Genomic DNA, 19771 nt, shown 5'->3' on the forward strand with positions numbered 1-19771 from the left:
GAGTTTTTAACCTAAGCTACAGTATATATAAGTTAACCATCCATGGGCATAAAAGTGCCTACAGATTTTACTTCTTACCCTTAAATTAATTAAAGAAGCAATTAATTGTTGTGCTACCAGGATTAAGTAGTGTTAGTGGCTATAAAAGATCACATTGTCCCATAAGTGTTCTCACTTGGGAAGTTGGCAATAAGCCTTAATCAAGCTAAAGAAAATTTTGCCAAGGTGGACAGTGTGTAGCTGAAATACCCCTAGTCAGACTGGATGAGGTCTGTTCTCATAAATGGAGCATCTGGCTGTAGCCCAGAACAGTATATATGAAAAGGGATTTATTTCTGGGATACGGGGACTGAATCATCATCAGTAAGAGAAAGGGAACAAGCAATGTCCCATTGAGACACAGTAGTAAGATTAAACTTGTACTTGTCACCTATACAAGATGTTATGGTATGAATGTGCTAAGATAGGGGTGTTTGGAAATCACATATATGAAATAGCCAAATTTCAGTAAGAATATTTGCTTCCTTCATGTGATTTCACACAGGTCTGAGTGTTAATCTTGCTGTAAATTAATTATATTAGTATTAACATTGTCCAGTTAATATGATTTCAATAAGCCTGAAAGAATGGCTTGGCCATCTCTATATTCCCCAGACAGTTAGGAAGACAACCTACTAGTTTATACCCAGAGTCTGAGGACTAAAGGAGACCTTAAAATTCAAACATCGCAGCTTCCCTCCTTTTACTGACTTGGAAACTAAGGTTCAGTGTGGTTAACTGATTACTCTAGACACAAAGGTAAGTAGTTTCAGAGGCAGTAGTAGAGTCTATTGAACCAGACTGCAGTCCTTGAAAACCAAGAGAGCCCTAGGCACTTAAGAGTTTCTCAAGCATACCTGGCCTTGATTACACCAGGAACTGATTAATCTGACCCAGTCACAGTGCTTGGGGTTTTAATGTCAGGAAATGACCTAATTCTTTACTTTTCCTAGTATTTGTGTATTTCAACATGGCCCTTCAATGACTAAAAACGTCATGGCATATTATAATTTTATTAAATGGGAATGTGAACAGAAGGATGCATAACTTAAGGGATTTGACTGATGTTTCAGAACAGTAGTATGTTGCCGACACACAAAGAACTTTCAAGTGGTGCTTATATTCTTCAGATTACAATTAAAACCCATCATATTTTCTATACGAAGTTAAATATGTTGTGGTGTTAGTTATCACATAAAAACACTGCTTAACCGTAATATGCTGTTGTTGGTCATAGAAAAGACTGTGTATTATCATAGCACTAAAAACTTTCTCACTGTACATATTTACCTTTTATTTCTAAATCCTTGACTCTGAAAACATTAAGAAACATCTCCTGTGAGTTCCATGGTTAATTACTGAACAAACTATTTTGAGAGTTATTTACATAAAATTAAATAGCCCACAGTAGTGTGTAAATATATGTATTATATACAGTATATATGTATTTCTCCCCACAAAAGGAGAACATTGCTCAAGTCTTCAGCACTATATAGCATTGAATTAATTATATTTAAAATTATCTCTCCATTCTAAATTTCAATATTGTCTATATAGTCTAAATTTTACTTAAACTTTGACCATACCAGTTTATGACTATTTCCTTGCTATTAAAAACACAACAGAGAGACAGAGAACGCCCCCAATTATTTTCATTCTCCTCCCCTTCAAATGCTTAGGTACCTAGGCTCAAGTGACACAGAGGTACAAGACATGGTCCCTACCCTTGATGTTTATAGAAAGAGATAAAAAACAATGCAAAGCAGTTTAGACCAAGTGACACATACACAATGTGTCATGTGAGGTGAGAAAAGGGAGGGATGACTAAGGATTAACAGTCAGAGGGGGACTCATTGAGACAACATCAAACTCAAATGATATTTTCTTGAACCTCAAAGTTACTATTAGTGAATTTCAAGGGCTAGAAAACTTTAGTTTCAATGTGTTAATTTCTCCAAGATGATATTTTTGGATAAAGAAGATGTAGTATATATACACAATGGAATATTACTCAGCTTTAAAAAAAGAATGAAATAATGCCATTTGCAGCAACATGGATGAATCTAGAGATTATCATACCAAGTGAAGTAAGTCAAACAGAGAAAGACAAATATCATATGATATCACTTATATGTGGAATCTAAAAAATGATACAAATGAACTTATTTACAAAACAGAAACTTACTTACAAAACAGATATAGAAAACAAACTTATGGTCACCAAAGGGGAATCGGGGAGGAGAGGGGGAGAGGGATAAAGTAGGAGTTTGGGATTATCAGATACAAAATACTACATATAAAATAAACAACAAGGTCCTACTGTACAGCACAGAGAACTATACTCAATATCTTGTAATAACCTATAATGCAAAAGAATCTGAAAAAGAATATATATATTATTCAGTTATTTATATATATATATATATATCAGTCACTTTCCTATACACCAGAAACTAACACAACATTGTAAATCAACTATACTTCAATAAAAAAAGATGATATTTTTCAGGTAAACAGTCTCTGCACAGCTCTCTAATAAGGAATGCCACTCAGAATAATAAAGTCACAATAAGGCAAATTAAAATATTATGCATTCTTTGGCATTTATTAGCATGATTTATATCACCACTTGTGAGTTACAAATGGTTGGCAGGAGCCATAAGGTCAATAGTCACTCAAAATCCCTCCTCCCTGAAGAATAAAAAGATTTATTTTAATTACAAAGATTCTTTCTTCTTTTTTTGAGGGATATTTGGAAATTTTAGTACATACTCTTTCCCACCACAATGGGCAGAAAAATTAACTCTTCAATATCTAAAAATAGACTACAAAAAATTCATTAAATAAAAAGATATAACAAGTATTATAGACTTGAATTTACCAGTCATTAAACAAGTTAATACCAAGTACGATATACAATACAAAGTAAGTATTTTATATATATATATACACACACACACACACACACACACACACACCTGGACATATTTATATATGCACTACGTGAAAGTTTTTTGTGTGTAGGCAACATACTACTGTTCTGAAACATCAGTCAAATCCCTTAAGTTATGCATCCTTCTGTTCACATTCCCATTTAATAAAATTATAATATGCAATGAAGTTTTTAGTCATTGAAGAGCCATGTTGAAATACACAAATACTAGGAAAAGTATATATTTATATATTTATAAATATATCCATACGTTTGTATACATTCCACTATGATAATATTTGATGGATGCTAAATTAGAAGTATATACAAACTTCCAATAGGAATGTATCAGCTCAGAAGTTTCATTCACTAATTCAGTCATTTATTCAATGACTAGTATTCACTTAGGATCTACTGTGTATGAAGCACTATTCCATATGCTGGCCAAGAGAGTTCTTAAAATATGGGATTTTGACAGGCAGAGAAGGAGTAGGGCTTGACATTGTAAGTAGTGGGAATGACATAAAAATGAGTGGGAAATAAGAATACATGATGTGATCAGGGAAATTAACCCTGTGTGGTAAGAATACTGGGTGTGTCAACATTAGAGTAAGCTAGAAAAGCACCCATTCCATAGGAACAAGTTTTTGTGGCAGTTTATTTAGCCCTCCTATGACTGAGGCAACTCTCACTTCATTATAAGATATGGCTCAATAAGCCTTTGTGTGTGTGTGTCAGCTCATGCTAGTCACAGAGGGACTCAAGGCAGCCTCTCAAGCAGTGGGGAACATAATGCAACAGTAAAGAACATAGGGAGCCCCTATTAGGTAGTTGAGAATGTTCAGCTGTCTTTATTAGGCAGTGGAGAAGAGAAGAGCAGACCTACACATTAACACAGATACCAAGCCCTAATTTATGATTTTTTTCCCTCAAGTGTCATTTCCAGTGTTAATTTTTTCCTCTGGCTTTCCTATGTTGCCCAGACACACAACATTAACCAATAAGCATTTGAAGACATCTGCCTAGATCACAGTAGAGATTCCACTCAGAATCATACAGGCTCTCCCCAAAGTTCATCATCAATGCATCCAAGAAAAAGCAATTTACATGGAATCTAGGATAGAAAGGAATGCAAGATCATTTGTTGCTATGGATAGATGTGGTGCCTAGGTGTAGTAAAATGAGCTCCAATCAAGATTAGCTTTTCTGCCCTGTTCTTTACCATCATGGTGACATATTTGCCTCCATGCTAGCAAGGCATACTTTACTTAGATTTGCCTAATTTTATGAGTTAGTTCCTACCAAGTTAAACATCCACTCTCTGATAGAATCTGAGCATTTATGGATAACTATAACCATTTTGACAAGTTCTAACTGTGCAAAGAACTTATAAGGAAAACCTGGTTGTGTACATATATATATATATATATATATATATATATATATAAATTTATTCAAATGAATGATCTTAATTTTAAAAGACTACTGCAGTTTCCCTAAATTTGGATGCATTTTCTAAGTCACAAAGCATCTCTGATGAAAGTAGTAGTGCAATAAGGTATAGAGACAATAAAGAATTTCCCCTATTCCAAAAAGGTCCATTTATGAAACTTTTACCATATTCCTGAGAGCCTAATAACTTATTTTAAATTGAGGCATTGTAATTTTGGAATCAGCAATCAGGGATTCTGCAGTAGAGTTATGGGAGCTATCTAGTGAATATTTAGCACCAGCTATGAGGTATTCATATACGATATTATGGAGCTGCATAAAGTTCCAAATACAAGATAATGAGCTTTCTCATCTATCTCTTTTACTTGAGCAAACAGGAGTCTCTATGGAAGCCAGCTTCAAAGTCTGGTCTAATGATACTATTAAATACAGAGATGGGAAATCATAGAGTGAGGTCAGGAGCTTTTGCACGGAGTTTCTATCCTATTTCCTGACACTCTCATTAGGAATATGAGCTAATTAAATACAAAAGGGGGGCAGTAATCTTAGAATGTGCCATAGAGTTTCACAATTTACCTTTTTCTCAGAAATGTGCTCCATTGTTTCCAAAGAGCCAAATTAATTTCTAGAAACTCCTCTGTCTCCCTAACCAGATGACAATTATTATGTAGCCCATGATGACAATCAGAGATTTCATTGATAAGGGTCTCTACTTACTTCATCGAGTTTTGCTCAGGATAATGCCTTTTAGCTTTACATTTTCTGGTCTTATTTTACTGACACAGTGTGCTTAGGTTCTTTTTATCTACATAGCTCAAAAAAGGTTACCATCCTTCTCTTTTCCTTCTTCCTGTAAGAAAAAGATAAATCAAGCCACTTGAGTATTGTCTATTCATCTGTCTTTTCAAACATTAAAAGGAGCACCTACACGTGCTGGGCTCTGTGTTGAATAAACATATTCCTTTGCCTGTTAGGAGTCGTAATGAAGGAAACTGACACAGTAGCTGATAATTTTAATACACGGTGGTATAATTGTCAAGTTAGATCTATGTCAGTTTCTTGAGAAGACAAAAAGAAACTAGCTAATGGCTTCATGGAGGTGGTGACACCTAAGCTAGTGAAATTGTGTCTCACACTCAGGTTTGTCTAGTTTCAAAGTCTGTGTTCATTTCACGATAGTGTAAGAGTAGAGGTTGTACAATGCTGAACTAGCAATTAAATGTTGCTGAATCTAAGAATAGTATGCTTTTATTTTATATAAGGTTGTTGAGATAAGAAGAATAAAAATCATTAAGAAATAATTGCTGCCAAAATGATGTAATGTTAAAATTGTATATAATTACTCTCTGATTTTGTAAAACTTTGCAATATCCAAGAGACATTAAAGTGATCAAAAGGAATAAAATAAAAATTTAGAAGCCTTCAGCTTTAGTATATGGATTCTGGAGTAAGCTTTTGTAATCTACATTTTAGAAGGAGAAAATCAGCCTTCAACTGGTATTTCTAGGGACTTGTTGCAGTAACATAATTTCAGGTAAAAAGTAATTCAAAAAGCTATTAAAGTCTTTGGTCTAGTGTCTACTTCCCCTCCAGTCGTTCCCTGGACAACACATCTACTTTCATATTCACAGCTACCATCTGCCAATGACACCCAAATCTAAAATCCAGGCCGCAAGCTTTTTCACCACTTTGAGCTTTTTACCTTCAGATCTTATGAATATTTTTATGCCAAGAGGAAAGCTTATCTGTTTGTGAAAAAGCCATGCCAAAGAAAAAGGAAGCTGATGAGAATTCAGGGAACAAAACATAAAGGTTGAAAGTTAGGAATGTAGCCAGATAGTACATTTAATCTGAGGGAAACAGGCAGGACAAGAACTGGGATTCACCAATGGGTTAAAGGAGACTTTTCCCTGATTATCCTGCTGAGTCCCATGGGGTGCCACGATTGCTCCATTTTACTTTCCAGCCATTTCTTCTTGCCTTTTTTCCCTTTTTTCCCCCTGCCTATCTGATTTTCATACTTTAACATATGATTCATCTGTTCTTCAAGGTGTAGACATAACAGCGTCATTTCCTGATTAACCTTTGTTGCCTCCTTAACCAGGGCTCAGGGCCTTCTCTCGTAATACGGTTTCACCATCCATCCACTATTTTCATCCCTGTACCTGTCTCAACACCTTTTCTTTTGCCATTTCATGTCTTCAATTTCAATTTTGAACCAAGACTTTCATCACACACACAAAAAAAGAAAAATTCTTATACTTCACCCCAAAGTGACTATATGATAGTGATGGTTCAGCTAAAATGTATAGCTTCTGTTTTTAAAAACCAATTTATAAAAATATTTTATACTATAGTATATTGAATATTAATCAATAACAGACAAAATGTGACATAGTTAGACTAACAAACTGCTTATGTCATAGATAGAATGGCTAAGTGTGTTCTTGGAATTCTTAGAACTTCAGAGTAAGCCTCTTATCAGGTGTAATTTGAGGGAGACTGCAAAAGTTGCTTTGTCCTCCCACACCAGCCAAAATTGTTCCCTGTCACTTTGCCTTCCCTACAATTCCAATCATAGAAATCTAATTTATACTCAAATTGCTTAATTAAAATATAGGTACTATAAATGGGAAAAAGAGGTTTGAAAGTAATGAAAGTGCCCAAGGACCAATTTCATCTTTTCATAATTTTCCCCAGACCCCCTTCTACATATATTTTAGAGGATTAATATGCTAATGTTTATAGAATCCCTTAAAGTCTTTGGATAATGAAAGATATTTAAGTAGTACAATGACAATAGAAATATAGCAAAATATCCAAAGAACATACAGATGTCACATATAAATATGGAATACTCATATTGGGGAAACCCTTACATATTTCCTCTTTACCTTTACATGACATTTCTCGTCACTTTAATCATGACAATATCTGCCTTATGGAAAAAAAAGTCATGATAATATTCCCATTGCAGGCATTCATTACGAAGATTTAATTCACGGAGAAATATATCAGCATATTAAATCTACAGTTTGTCTATCAAGGCTAAATGTTTTATGTCACTGTATTTCTAAATGCATAGTCTGAATAGAATATAGGAGAGGAGTTATTGCAGGAAGCTTCTTCATGGGAACATTTTTGCTTTCTGGAAAGCTACTACTTGCTCCCAGCATGAGCCTTCGTTAGTCATTTACATGGAATCTATTTATTAACAACCACCGGTTCATGCCCCAAACATTCAAGGTTCCTCATGGCAAAACAACCATTTCTTCCTAGGGTCACTTTTTTCCCTGTCTCTATGCAGCCACAATTTTTGAGATATTTTTAGTCCCACTACCTTCTCTTATGTCCCTTAGTATTCTGTGAATGGTTATTTACTCACCTAAACTGCTTTTCTGTAGAAATCATTATCTAGAGTGGTAGCCATCCCGAAACTCTATGACTCCTTCCTTGGTTACCCCAATTTTGTTCCCCAACCCTTATACGGGTTATACACTTAACAAACCTACATTATGAAAACCGGGCCATATTCTATGAAGACACTGTCTAGTAGCTAAGACGGATCCAGAATGTTTAAAAAGAATGATGAAAATGCCATCTTAAGCCCAAATAAACTGTTAGTGAATTGAAGTAGCTGATACTAATTTCCAATCTTCCCAAGTAATGCTGGCTTATAAATTGAATTATTATGCTAAAGAGTGGATATTTTGTTAAATAAAAGTAAAAAACAACAAACAGTACAATAAGTATTTGAATATTTTTACCAGACAAAATGTCCTTTGATATTTAAGTTCATGATTAACTTTTTTAAACACACTGCAGACTTAGGAAGTCAAAAAGGTCTTTATAGTTTCATCTAATTAAATCCTCTGCAGTCATAAAAGGTCATGCCACCCCATAGATGAAAATCTACCCAAAATCCATCATACACATCCAAAATATATTTCACAATCTCCTTTATTAATGCATGCAAACATTAAAACTACAACCTCGATGATTAAATAATGTCAGAAACAGACTCAAGAAATAAGGATTTCGAGAGGGCTCGCACCAGGGGGTGCTTCCCAGAGCTTCTGCTGCTAGTGTCCTTGTCCTCGCGGTGGGACACAGCCACCCCCCGCCTCTGCATGAGACCCTCCAACACTAGCAGGAAGCTTACAAGTTCGCTACTAGCTAAGCAAGGAAGAAACCCATGTATTCACCATTTATACAGAGAACTTTGCCAACAGAAGACTGAACCACCTGAAGATTAACTGAGAGGGCAGAGGGCTTACCATTCAGATGGATCAGCATCTCTGACTCAGTTATAACTTCTCCTCAGAGGCTGAGTTCAGGGCTATCAGGTCCCTCACCTTGGGCAAAGTCACAGAGAATCATGGATTGTATTCTGAAGTTGCTAAAGCAAACATCCTGAGTTTTGTTGGCTGTCTGGCTTCAGTCCAATACAACCACATAGCACCACTGAAGGCAGCCCTGCCATGCCCCCACCGCACCTGTAACCATCCAAGGGATCCTGACAGAATCCAGCTGTGGCTCGATGATGGATTCGGATGTGAGTGCAGTGACTACGGTGCATTCTTTTTTTTTTTTTTTTTTCTTTTTGCGGTATGTGGACCTCTCAATGTTGTGGCCTCTCCCGTTGCGGAGCACAGGCTCCGGATGCGCAGGCCCAGCGGCCATGGCTCACGGGCCCAGCCGCTCCGCGGCATATGGGATCCTCCCAGACCGGGGCACGAACCCGTATCCCCTGCATCGGCAGGCGGACTCTCAACCACTGCGCCACCAGGGAGGCCCTACGGTGCATTCTTCATCAGATCTTTTTGAGAAGACAGATGAGCGGGAACCACTCACCAACGCAGTGCAAAGTGACTCGGCTCTCATCGGAGGAGTAATAGCAGTGGTGATATTCATTATCTTCTCCAACACCGGCACCATGAGCCGCTTCCTTTACCAGCATAAGCAGTCAAGTCACATCATACCAACCAGATGAAGGAGAAGGAATATCCGGAAAATTTGGACAGTTCCTTTAGAAATGACACTGATTTTCAAAACACAGTGAGCGAGTGTAAGCAGGAATATTTCATCTGAAAAACTGCAGGGCCACCTCATACTCTTTCTTTGTTGTTCATTTTTGGTTTCTCCTTCTCCTCTTTCTCCTATTTTTTCATTTTGCTCATTCTCTTTCTCTGTTTTCCTTTTATTTTTGAAACATACCTGCATTCACCACAGCATCTACCCCCTCGAACCAGCCCAGAATACCAGGCAGCTATGGCCACTGCCTTCCTCTGTGACAAACTTATCATGGTGAAAATGATCGTTCAAGAGACTGATTACTTTAGACAAGGAAGAGACACATGTGTGCACATGTCCATATTCAGTTCCATACTTCTACTTTCTAAGATGCTGCCTTCAGTTCTGCAACCATTCAGTCTTGCAGGTTTACCTTGAACCTGAGCTCTGTGACTTCAGCATGAAACGGTCATCCGCAACACCCTCCCCCGTTTCATGTCCACCCCGACCAGGGAACTCAGGGTACTAAAAGATGCTAGGGCCTGGTTTGTGTCAGTGGCACTTTAAAAGGAACAAGAGAGGTTTGTTGTGTGTTAATTTTCCCCCCACAGGAAGCCCCTTACCCTAACTCATCATCATTGTTCACTCTGACTCATCCCCTGAGTATTTTCAAATATAGGATACCTGATAGTCGTGAGCTATTGCTTTGTTCCTTTCTTACCACTCTCTCCCGGGGATGACACTTCAGAGCAGCACACAATAGCATAAACCTAGGGGAAGCATGGAAAATAGTCTCTTGAAACTAGGAGGTAAAAAGAAAGCTGCTAGGAAGTAGATGTCCTATAACTTAAAAAATGCCTCTTCCAATTTTGTGGGAAATGCTAGCTAGGATATTCCCGGGATTATTATACTGATATATATATATCATTATATATATATTGTAATATATATTATTATACAGTATAATATATATATTATACTAATTCCTGGTATTATTATACTGATATATATATATATATATATATATATATATATATATATATAATCGTTGCTGCAGCAAAAAGCAATTCAAATAAAAGTCTAAATTAGCACTTGGTTCCATGAAAGAGCTTAAACCATCTTAACTCAGCTTTAAACAAAAACAAAAACAAAAAAAAAAAGCAAAACAGACAAACAAAAAAAAAAACTGCATGAAAGCAAAGAAATACCAAACAGAATTCTTTCCTTCCCTCCACTCACTAAAGATCTGGTGAAGAAAGTAAACACAGGTTTCACATTTTAGAATAGACATAATAATCCACGTCTGTCCACTGAGCCATTTCTCTAGGAGGTTTAGGATGAACTGATGTATGAGGCATTCTGACTAGCTCCAGGGATCCCCCACTGCTTAATTTGAGAGGAGCCCTTAAGTTCCACAGCACATCACATTTTCAAATCCACTTCATCCTATGTATATAAAGGCTCCCACACACTTCCTCCTGCAGGCATAAACTCCCAGGCGAGTCAGTGACACATTTCAGGGTATTTGCCCCTTTTGACACCAAAACATCCATGAAACACAGTCGTTCCTTCAAGAAGTTATCTTGGGCTCATGCACGAGGTGGTGGTACAAATCCTGGTGATTTTGCTGTAGTGATATTCCTCACTCTTTGCCTCTGGTCCAGCTTCAGGAAAAAGATGAGGGGGAAAGGATATAAATGCTCCAGTAGGCTGGGAATGCGAATAGAATGGTCCACAGATGTGGAAAGTACTTGCTGATTCCCTTTACAAGACATCCCATCTTGTTCTCCGTGTATCTGTCGCTTCTGACTATTTAACACTTTCCTGCATGATAAGGCTCACAGGAGGAATTCCTCAGCTTCACCCCATTTCAGGTCTATTCCAGGCTTTTCTTTCAGTGTCAGAGCACGTGGGGTAAGGATTTCGTCTGTAATCATATTTCTCAACTTGAAGATGTTGTTCCAAATACACCCTCTCCTTTTAAAAAAAAAAAAAATTTAAGGATTTGTAAACTCTTGATGACAAGTTGGTGGAGGAGGCCCATTAATACTGTCATAAATTTCTTCCAGGGTAGGATAAAATAGTCGAGCAAAAAATGCTATCCCCATCCTGGAGACTGGTTCATCAGATTGAATCCAAATTCACAAATCTGAAGTGCCAAATTACAGTTCAAACATGGAGCATCTGGACAGTCCACGGAAGCTTTTTGTGCTGGTAGTGATGTAACTTCAGGTGTTTTTGCTAGTCTTGATATTCACTCTCGAGAGAAGATACCACAGGAGAAGATTTTAATGCAGAGGAATCTAGACCTGAGATGAGATATGGAAGACCAAAAGTAGATATTCTGCTTCCACACAAGCTATGTCATTCCAGAATGACAAGTTATGTCTCTACCAAAGACCTTTTTCTGTAGCAAGAATGTTGGAAAACCTAGGTACCAGGAACCTATGCAGCGAGACCAGCTGCTAAGCAGCTCGGCCACAGAGGGCAAGAGCTGGTTGTTAGAAGCTCCTAGTACACTACTAGGTCTGTCTCTCAGTGGTCCAGAATCTGGGTGGGGCTTATTATGTCAATAATCGGGAATTGTGACACCACAGAACACGTAGAGACTGACATCTGTGTTATTAACTGAGCTATGTGAAACATTACATTACAAACAAACATTACTAAGGCAGACTGTAACTTCAAGAAGTTTACAGTATACCAGAAGAGATAAAAAGAAAAATACAGCAAAATATAGATATTAAGATACAGATGTACTCAGGGTACCATGGGAAGATATAGGAAGGAATAATTAACTCTGTATGTTAATTACTAAAACTAAACTAAACTACTAAACTCTGCAGTTTTAGAAAGGGCTTCCCAAATGAAGTACTGTCGCAGCTCGGTCTTTAATTATGTGTAGGAGTTTGTCTAGTGGACCAGGAAAAGGATCTGAAGAAGGGGTATTTTACAGATGTCATTCTAGGCATTCCAGTCCTTTCTCTAACTAAAATAAAGTTTTACTTATCCTTGCCAGGTTTTCCAGATGTACATTCAAAATGTACAAAGGTATGGGAAAATGAAAGTGGAAGAATGGCTAGAGATGGGATTGGAGTAAAAAGCAAAATATTAGATCTCAGAGAAATAATTCTTCATGACATAGGTATGACCTCTTTACTTAGGTTTTATACTTGATGGGATGAGGAAATATCTGGGCAAGAACACTTGTAAACCACAACTAATGTTGTATTTCTTAGAAAGTTAAGCAAAATTAACTATTTAATGACATCCTATAGATTTATTTTTATAATGCATGTAATATGCTTAGTGACTTTCCTGTGAAGTCGTGGAACCTAAAACTATACCTAGTGTGTACCTAGCCAGTGCTACAAATTTGTAGGACAACAGACCATTTTATATGATTAATTAGCAGGAAGTTAAAGTGTGACTTGAGTACTAAGAATATACAGTAATATTAGGTAATCAACATCTAAAATGTTATGCAGGTATTAATACCATGACAATATAATAACAAAATATAAATTCTCCTCATCCAAAATGAAGCCATGCATTGTTCAAATTACCAGCTAAAAGAAATCTTGTGTTCATCAAGTTCCACAAAGAAAATTATATAATAAATAGTATTCTGTTTTGTAAACAGTCCTTTCCCTGACTAAAATAAAGTTTTACTTATCCTTGCCAGGTTTTCCAGAGAACAGTCAGCCCTTTGTATCTGCGGGTTCTTCATCTGCAGATTCAACCAACCACAGGTCAAAAATTAAAAAAAAAAAAAAAAAAAAATTCCAGAAAATTCCAAAAAGCAAAACTTGAATTTGCCACACAGCTGCAACTAGTTACATAGCAATTACATTGTATTTATAACTATTTACATAGCAATTACATTGTATTAGGTATTATAAGTAAACTAGATATGATTTATGCATTCGGGAGGATTATATGCAAACACTACACCATTTTATGTAAGGGACTTGAGCTTCTGCCCAGAGTCCTGGAACCAATCTGAACCCCACCCCCAATACCGAGGAATGACTGTGTTAACTAGTAGAGTGCTTTTTCTGTAAGCCTTTCATTTTTATCTGCTTCTACTTAATAGCACTGCCCTATTTGGGGCTATTTGACCATGAATTTCCATTCTGTCTCCTTTCAAAATCAATATGTAGTGTTTAGGAGGGCTAAAGAGATATTCAGATGATGACTTGAAAAAGATATTCTACATCAGGCAATCAGGCTCACCTTTCTCCTTGATACTTTTCCGCAACACTAAGCTAAAACTAAAAGAATAGCTTTTACCTTAAAGTACCTTAAAGTATCAGAAGAGGTAAAAATGCTGGAAACTGGTCTTAGCATTTCACACAAGTCCTATAAAATCAAACAAAAAGAAATGTAAAACCCCACCAGAAATTAATAAAGAGTATTGGATGCATGGTAGAACTTTTAAATGTTTATAAAAACTACAATGATGTGACTAGAATGAGAAACAATACTAAAGTTTGTCAACCCAAATGACCACAAACTATAAAGAGGCCAAAAGGCAGTTTATCTGGGGCCTTAGAATTGCTATTCTGGGATCACAGATTCCAGAGGAACACAGAATAGTGTCCCATCAGAGGAAATGGATAGGGGTTTTTACGGGAAAAAGCTGGAAGCTCATGCAGTCTTACACAAGTTGTTTCCCAAGAATTTGGATTGGAGGATAAATTTGTTCTATAAATACAATTGGGTTATTGAGCATATCTCATCTATTACTACGGAAAGGTATGTTTTCTCTAGTTCAGAAAAAGTACGGTTCTCAGCATTTTTCTTTCCTTTTGGCAACTCAGCAACTATTCAGCAGTTTTATTTAGACTGTTCAGCAAAAGTTCAGCACAAGCAGTGAACATGGAGGTCCTCAGGGCACGTCTCAGTCATTCCTGACCTTGCTCCTTTCACATGTTCAACCTAAGTTCTATCTCCTCAGTTAGGATGGAAAAGTGGTAAAAGGAGATCTTGACTCACTCTCGGTCTTGCTTTCCAACTTCCTGATACGACAAGGGAAGCTGGAAGACTAGAAAATCTGCATTAATCTAAAAAACTTTCTGCTTTATAACAAAGTGAATCAGATGTATATGTATGACTGATTCACTTTGTTATAAAGCAGAAACTAATAAAATAAATAAATAAATTAATTAATTAAATAAAAAACTAGCAGTAGAGTAAGTACAGAATACTATACAGTTGGCGTATATATGCCAAATGTGGGAATAAATATTTTTTAAAGCACATTACTGTAAATTCACAGAGTCACATGATTTTTACAGCTACTCTTATAATTTGATAAAAATTAAGAGCGGGTCTACTGTAATCAACTTCCTACATCTCAATATAAAGTTCTTCCTTCCAGCTCTTTAATGCCTTCATCCACAAATATTGTGTTCTATGACATCATTGCAGATCTCCTTGACTTTTTGTCCAACTCTCTTGCTTCCTCTAAACTTCACTTTCTTCCCTTTCCAGCTTTCTCTGAGAAGACTTATCTTATAAACCTGGGGAGAGTTAAGTTTATCATACTCAGTATTTCCAGAATATCATGTGCACTACCTCTGTCATGGCACTTAACGCATTGTAGTGAAATTTTTGTTTGCATGTTTGTCTCTCCATTATACAGTGAATTCCTAGTTATTAACACAGAAAAATTTTCAATGAAACACAATACAAATTGAATTAACAGGGTGAAGTCATGGTTTTTAATATGCATATTCAAATCCAAATTATCAACTGCATCACTTTCAGTGTTAATATCACCAAACCTCAGGGGTTTTTGGCTTTGATCTATAACTAATTTATGAGGTTATTGTGATGCATAAATGATATAATCTGTAAAGTTTCCTGGAAAAAAACATATACCTAACTAATGCTAGTTTCTTTTTATCTAATGAATTTAAAGATTTTAAAACATATTATGAAATATATAAATATGGCATTGTGATAGGTTAAACACAATAAACTATAATTAATCCTGGTAGAGCCTGAAAATCATTTAATAAACTTCAATGCATATTTCTGATAAACATTTTTCAAAGATGGAAATAGAAAAGTCATTTCTTAATATATTCTAAGTCAACAGTCAGTATAATAATAATGTGTGGATGTAGGATTAAACATATAAAAACATTTTTTAAAAAGTTAAAAGTACAGCAATAGGTCATACTATTTATGATAGATGAGACATCAAAATCAATGATAAAAGAAAACATGTTAGATAAATTTAGACCCTCGCCTCATTTCACACATGAAAATAAATTCTAGGAAGTTTAAAAAGTTGACTATTTAAAACCTGTCCAAGTAAACACAAGAAGAAATTGAAAAGGATATTTAGCCAACTATTGGATATTTACCTAACATCTAAGATGAAGAAACCATAGGTGATTACACAGATGAGAAGACTGAGAGATTTGGCTACATAAAAACAACATTTCTGACTACGGAAACATTTTTTTTAAATGTAAAGTAGAACAGAACTAATTATCAGAGAAATGCAAATCAAAACTACAATCAGGTATCACCTCACACTGGTCAGAATGGCTATCATCAAAAAGACTACAAACAATAAATGCTGGAGAGGGTGTGGAGAAAAGGGAACCCTCTTGCACTGTTGCTGGAAATGTAAATTGGTACAACCACTAGGGAGAACAGTATGGAGGTTCCTTTAAAAACTAAAAATAGAACTACCATATGATGCAGCAATCCCAATCCTGGGCAGATATCCGGAGAAACCATAAATCGAAAAGATACATGCACCCTAATGTTCACTGCAACACTATTTACAATAGCCAAGACATGGTAGCAAACTAAATGTCCTTTGCCAGAGGAACAGATAAAGATGTGGTATATATATATATACAATTGAATATTCCTCAGCCATAAAAAAAAGAACAGAATAATGCCATTTGCAGCAACAGAGATAGACCTAGAGATTATCATATTAAGTGAAGTAAGTCAGAGAATGACAAATACATATCACTCACATGTGGAATCTAATTTTAAAAATGATACAAATGAACTTATTTACAAAAGAGAAACAGATTTACATATATCAAAAACAAACTTATGGTTACCAAAAGGGAAACATCGTGGGGGGGGGATAAATCAGGAGCTTGGGACTAACATACACACACCACTATATATAAGATAGATAAGCAACAAGGAGCTACTGTATAGCACAGGGAACTCTACTCAATATTCTGTGATAACCTATATGAGAAAAGAATATGTAAAAGAATGAATATATGCATATGTATAACTGAATCACTTTGCTGTACATTTGAAACTAACACAACATTGTAAATCAACTATACGCCAATAAAATTTTTTTTAAAATGTAAAGTAGACTGGGATAAAATAATTGCAGCAAGAAACAAACATAAGCAAAATTACAAGATAAAGCAATGACTGACATAAAATACTTGTCTCAAATATTTAACAATTGTGTTAAAATACTATATTATAAAATATACCTATAGGTTTATTTAGAAGAACAGTGTATAATGCATCCCCTAGATACTGGGAAATGAATATGAACATGATGTTTCCATATTCTCATTCATACTTCTGTTCAAAATCACCATTTCCATTCTGTATATTAGTAATATGATCTCAGTGCGCAAAATTTTCTACAATTTCTAAACTGTGTGAGATTTTAAAATTTTAAGATGTGTTTATAACACAAAAATTATATGTGGATATCAGCCTTTAGTCCTTCCAAAATTCTCTCTTCCTTAAAAGCAACAAGAAATTTTACAAAAATTGTCAGAATCAACTAATTCAGGACTCTGGAAGTTACTTAAAAGCTCAAAGCAATCCAGGGAGTGTTTATTCAAAAAAAATGACTGAATTTTGGTAAGAACAGCACTCTCTGTAGCATTTTAACTTGCCCTATTTCATTACCCGTCTCAGGCTCCGGGGTAGCCTTGAAAACCAAGAGCCTGCAATCTCAGTGCAAACTAGCAGCGCAATACCTACCAGAGGGAACAGAGTTAGCACACTCCTTCAGAGCCTCATTTCCAGACAATTGTCATTATTTGACATGTCTGGTGGTCTCTTGTAAGAATTCACACCAACTCTTCAAAAACTTTTTCAAAAATTTTTTAAAAAAGAGGAATTCTTCCCTACTCTTTTTATGAGACTGATAATATCCTGATACCAAAACCAGACAAAAACAGCATAAGGGAAAAAAATATAAATCAATATCCTGTATGAACACAGATGCAAACATCCTCAACAAAATAGTAGCAAGTATATGAAAAAGGTTGGACATCAATAAAATGGGTATTATCCCAGAAATGCAAAGTTGGGGCAGGGCGCTCAGGCGGTCCTGCGGATCTGTCTTTTGCTTCAACAGTGTTTGGGCAAAACAGACCCAGGGACGCCCCTTGCTCCTGCCTCCAACCACCCTCCAACTTTTTTCCACTCGCAACTTTAGGAATCAGCCACTCAGCCATCCTCAGCTTTCGGCACCAGCCAACAACATTTTTTTTTTTTTTTTTTTTTTTTTTTTTTTTTGCGGTACGCAGGCCTCTCACTGCTGTGGCCTCTCCCGCTGCGGAGCACAGGCTCTGGACGCGCAGGCTCAGCGGCCATGGCTCACGGGCCCAGCCGCTCCGCGGCATGTGGGATCTTCCCGGACCGGGGCACAAACCCGCGTGCCCTGCATCGGCAGGTGGACTCCCAACCACTGCGCCACCAGGGAAGCCCCAGCCAACGCCATTTTTTGAGCTTAACTCCGTATTACCGATCAACCATGAGCTCCCAGATTCCTCAGAATTATTCCACTGAGGTAGAGGCTGCCATCAACCGCCCATGCATCTGGGTCCTCCTACACCTACCTCTCTCTGGGCTTCTATTTCCACCGCGAGGATGTGGCTCTGGAGAGCGTGGGCCACTTTTTCTGCGAATTGGCCAAGGAGAAGCACGAGGGCGCCCAACGTCTCTTAAAGATGCAAAACCAGTGCAGCAGCCTCGCCCTCCTCCAGGAGCGCAGAAGCCGTCCCAAGATGAGTGGGGTAAAACCCAGGACGCTATGGAAGCCGCCATTCTCATGGAGAAAAACCTGAGACAGGCCCTTGCAGGCCCGCAGGCCCTGGATTCTGCCCACGCAGACACACACCCCTGTGACTTCCTAGAGAGCCGCTTCCTGCAGGAGCAGCTGAAACTCATCAAGCAGATGGCGACCACCTGACTAACCTCCGCAGGCAGGCTGGTCCCAGGCTGGGCTCGGCCAGTATCTTTGAAAGGCTCACCCTCAAGCACAACTAGGAGCCTCCAGAGCTCAGAGGCCTTTGAGGAGCCCCCCTGGTGTCAGGGCTTCTGCCTGAAGCCCGTCTTTGCAGCCACTAGGCAGCTTTTTAAACACCCTGGGGCCCTCTCCCAAGCCTTGGACCAAATGGAAACAATAAAGCTTTCTGCAGCAAAAAAAAAAAAAAAAAAGCAAAGTTGGTTCAACCTGTGAAAATCAATCAGTATAATGCCCCTTATTAATGGAATAAAGGGGAAAACACTACCTGATTACCTTAATAGACTCAAAAAAGCATTTGACAAAAAATCCAACCCATTTTGTGATAAAAACAGATATGTGGAATCTAGAATAATGGTACCGATGAACCGGTTTGCAAGGCAGAAATAGAGACACAGATGTAGAGAACAAATGTATGGACACCAAGGGGGGAAAGCTGGACGGGGTGGGGGGTGTTGGTGGGATGAATTGGGAGATTGGGATTGACATATATACACTAACGTATAAAATACATAACTAATAAGAACCTGCTGTATAAAAAAATAAAATAAAATTCAAAAAAGTATTTAGCTCTGAAACAAAAAAAAATTATATTTTAAGAATAAAGTTGTATTACTAAAAAAAAGAATAATAATCATGTCCATCAATCCTCAACCACACCTCAGTTCCCCCTTCATAGCCCTTGAGGTCAGGTGTTGGCTAACTACATCCATGTGCCAAATCCTGCAGACTACTGATATTGATAAATAAAGTTTTCTCGGGATACAGTCACACCCATTCTTTCAAGGATTGCCTATGGCTGCTTTCAACCCACAAAAGTAGAGTTGAGTAGCTGCGAAGACAAATATATATTACTTAGCCCTTTACAGAAAATGTTTGCCATTCTCTGGTTTAAGATACCGTTTGAAAATCCCAAGTTTTTCCTTGTTTGTTTTTTGGTTTTGTTTTGTTTTTCCATTGGCTTTCTTCTCTCTTAATTGCTGCATGTGAAAAAAAAATAAAATGCCCTTCTACTCCATGTGTGCTTTTCTTTTGTCCAGTTAATTTATATAATTAGTTTTTCA

The 19771-nt window shown here is 37.0% G+C and overlaps 1 protein-coding gene and 1 pseudogene across 2 annotated transcripts in view; both read left to right on the forward strand.

The window, feature by feature from the left end:
• Positions 1-19771, forward strand: part of HTR2C (5-hydroxytryptamine receptor 2C) — a gene marked incomplete at both ends in the record, with an annotated part of 130611 nt that overhangs the window by 32542 nt on the left and 78298 nt on the right. The window lies entirely within an intron of this gene.
• LOC309796979 (ferritin light chain-like) lies at positions 18216-18730 on the forward strand (annotated as a pseudogene). Its single transcript has one exon. The product of its transcript is annotated as a ferritin light chain-like (transcript).

The sequence above is a fragment of the Mesoplodon mirus genome, assembly GCF_964341445.2.
Source record: "Mesoplodon mirus genome assembly, chromosome: X".
Classification (NCBI taxonomy): domain Eukaryota; kingdom Metazoa; phylum Chordata; class Mammalia; order Artiodactyla; family Ziphiidae; genus Mesoplodon; species Mesoplodon mirus.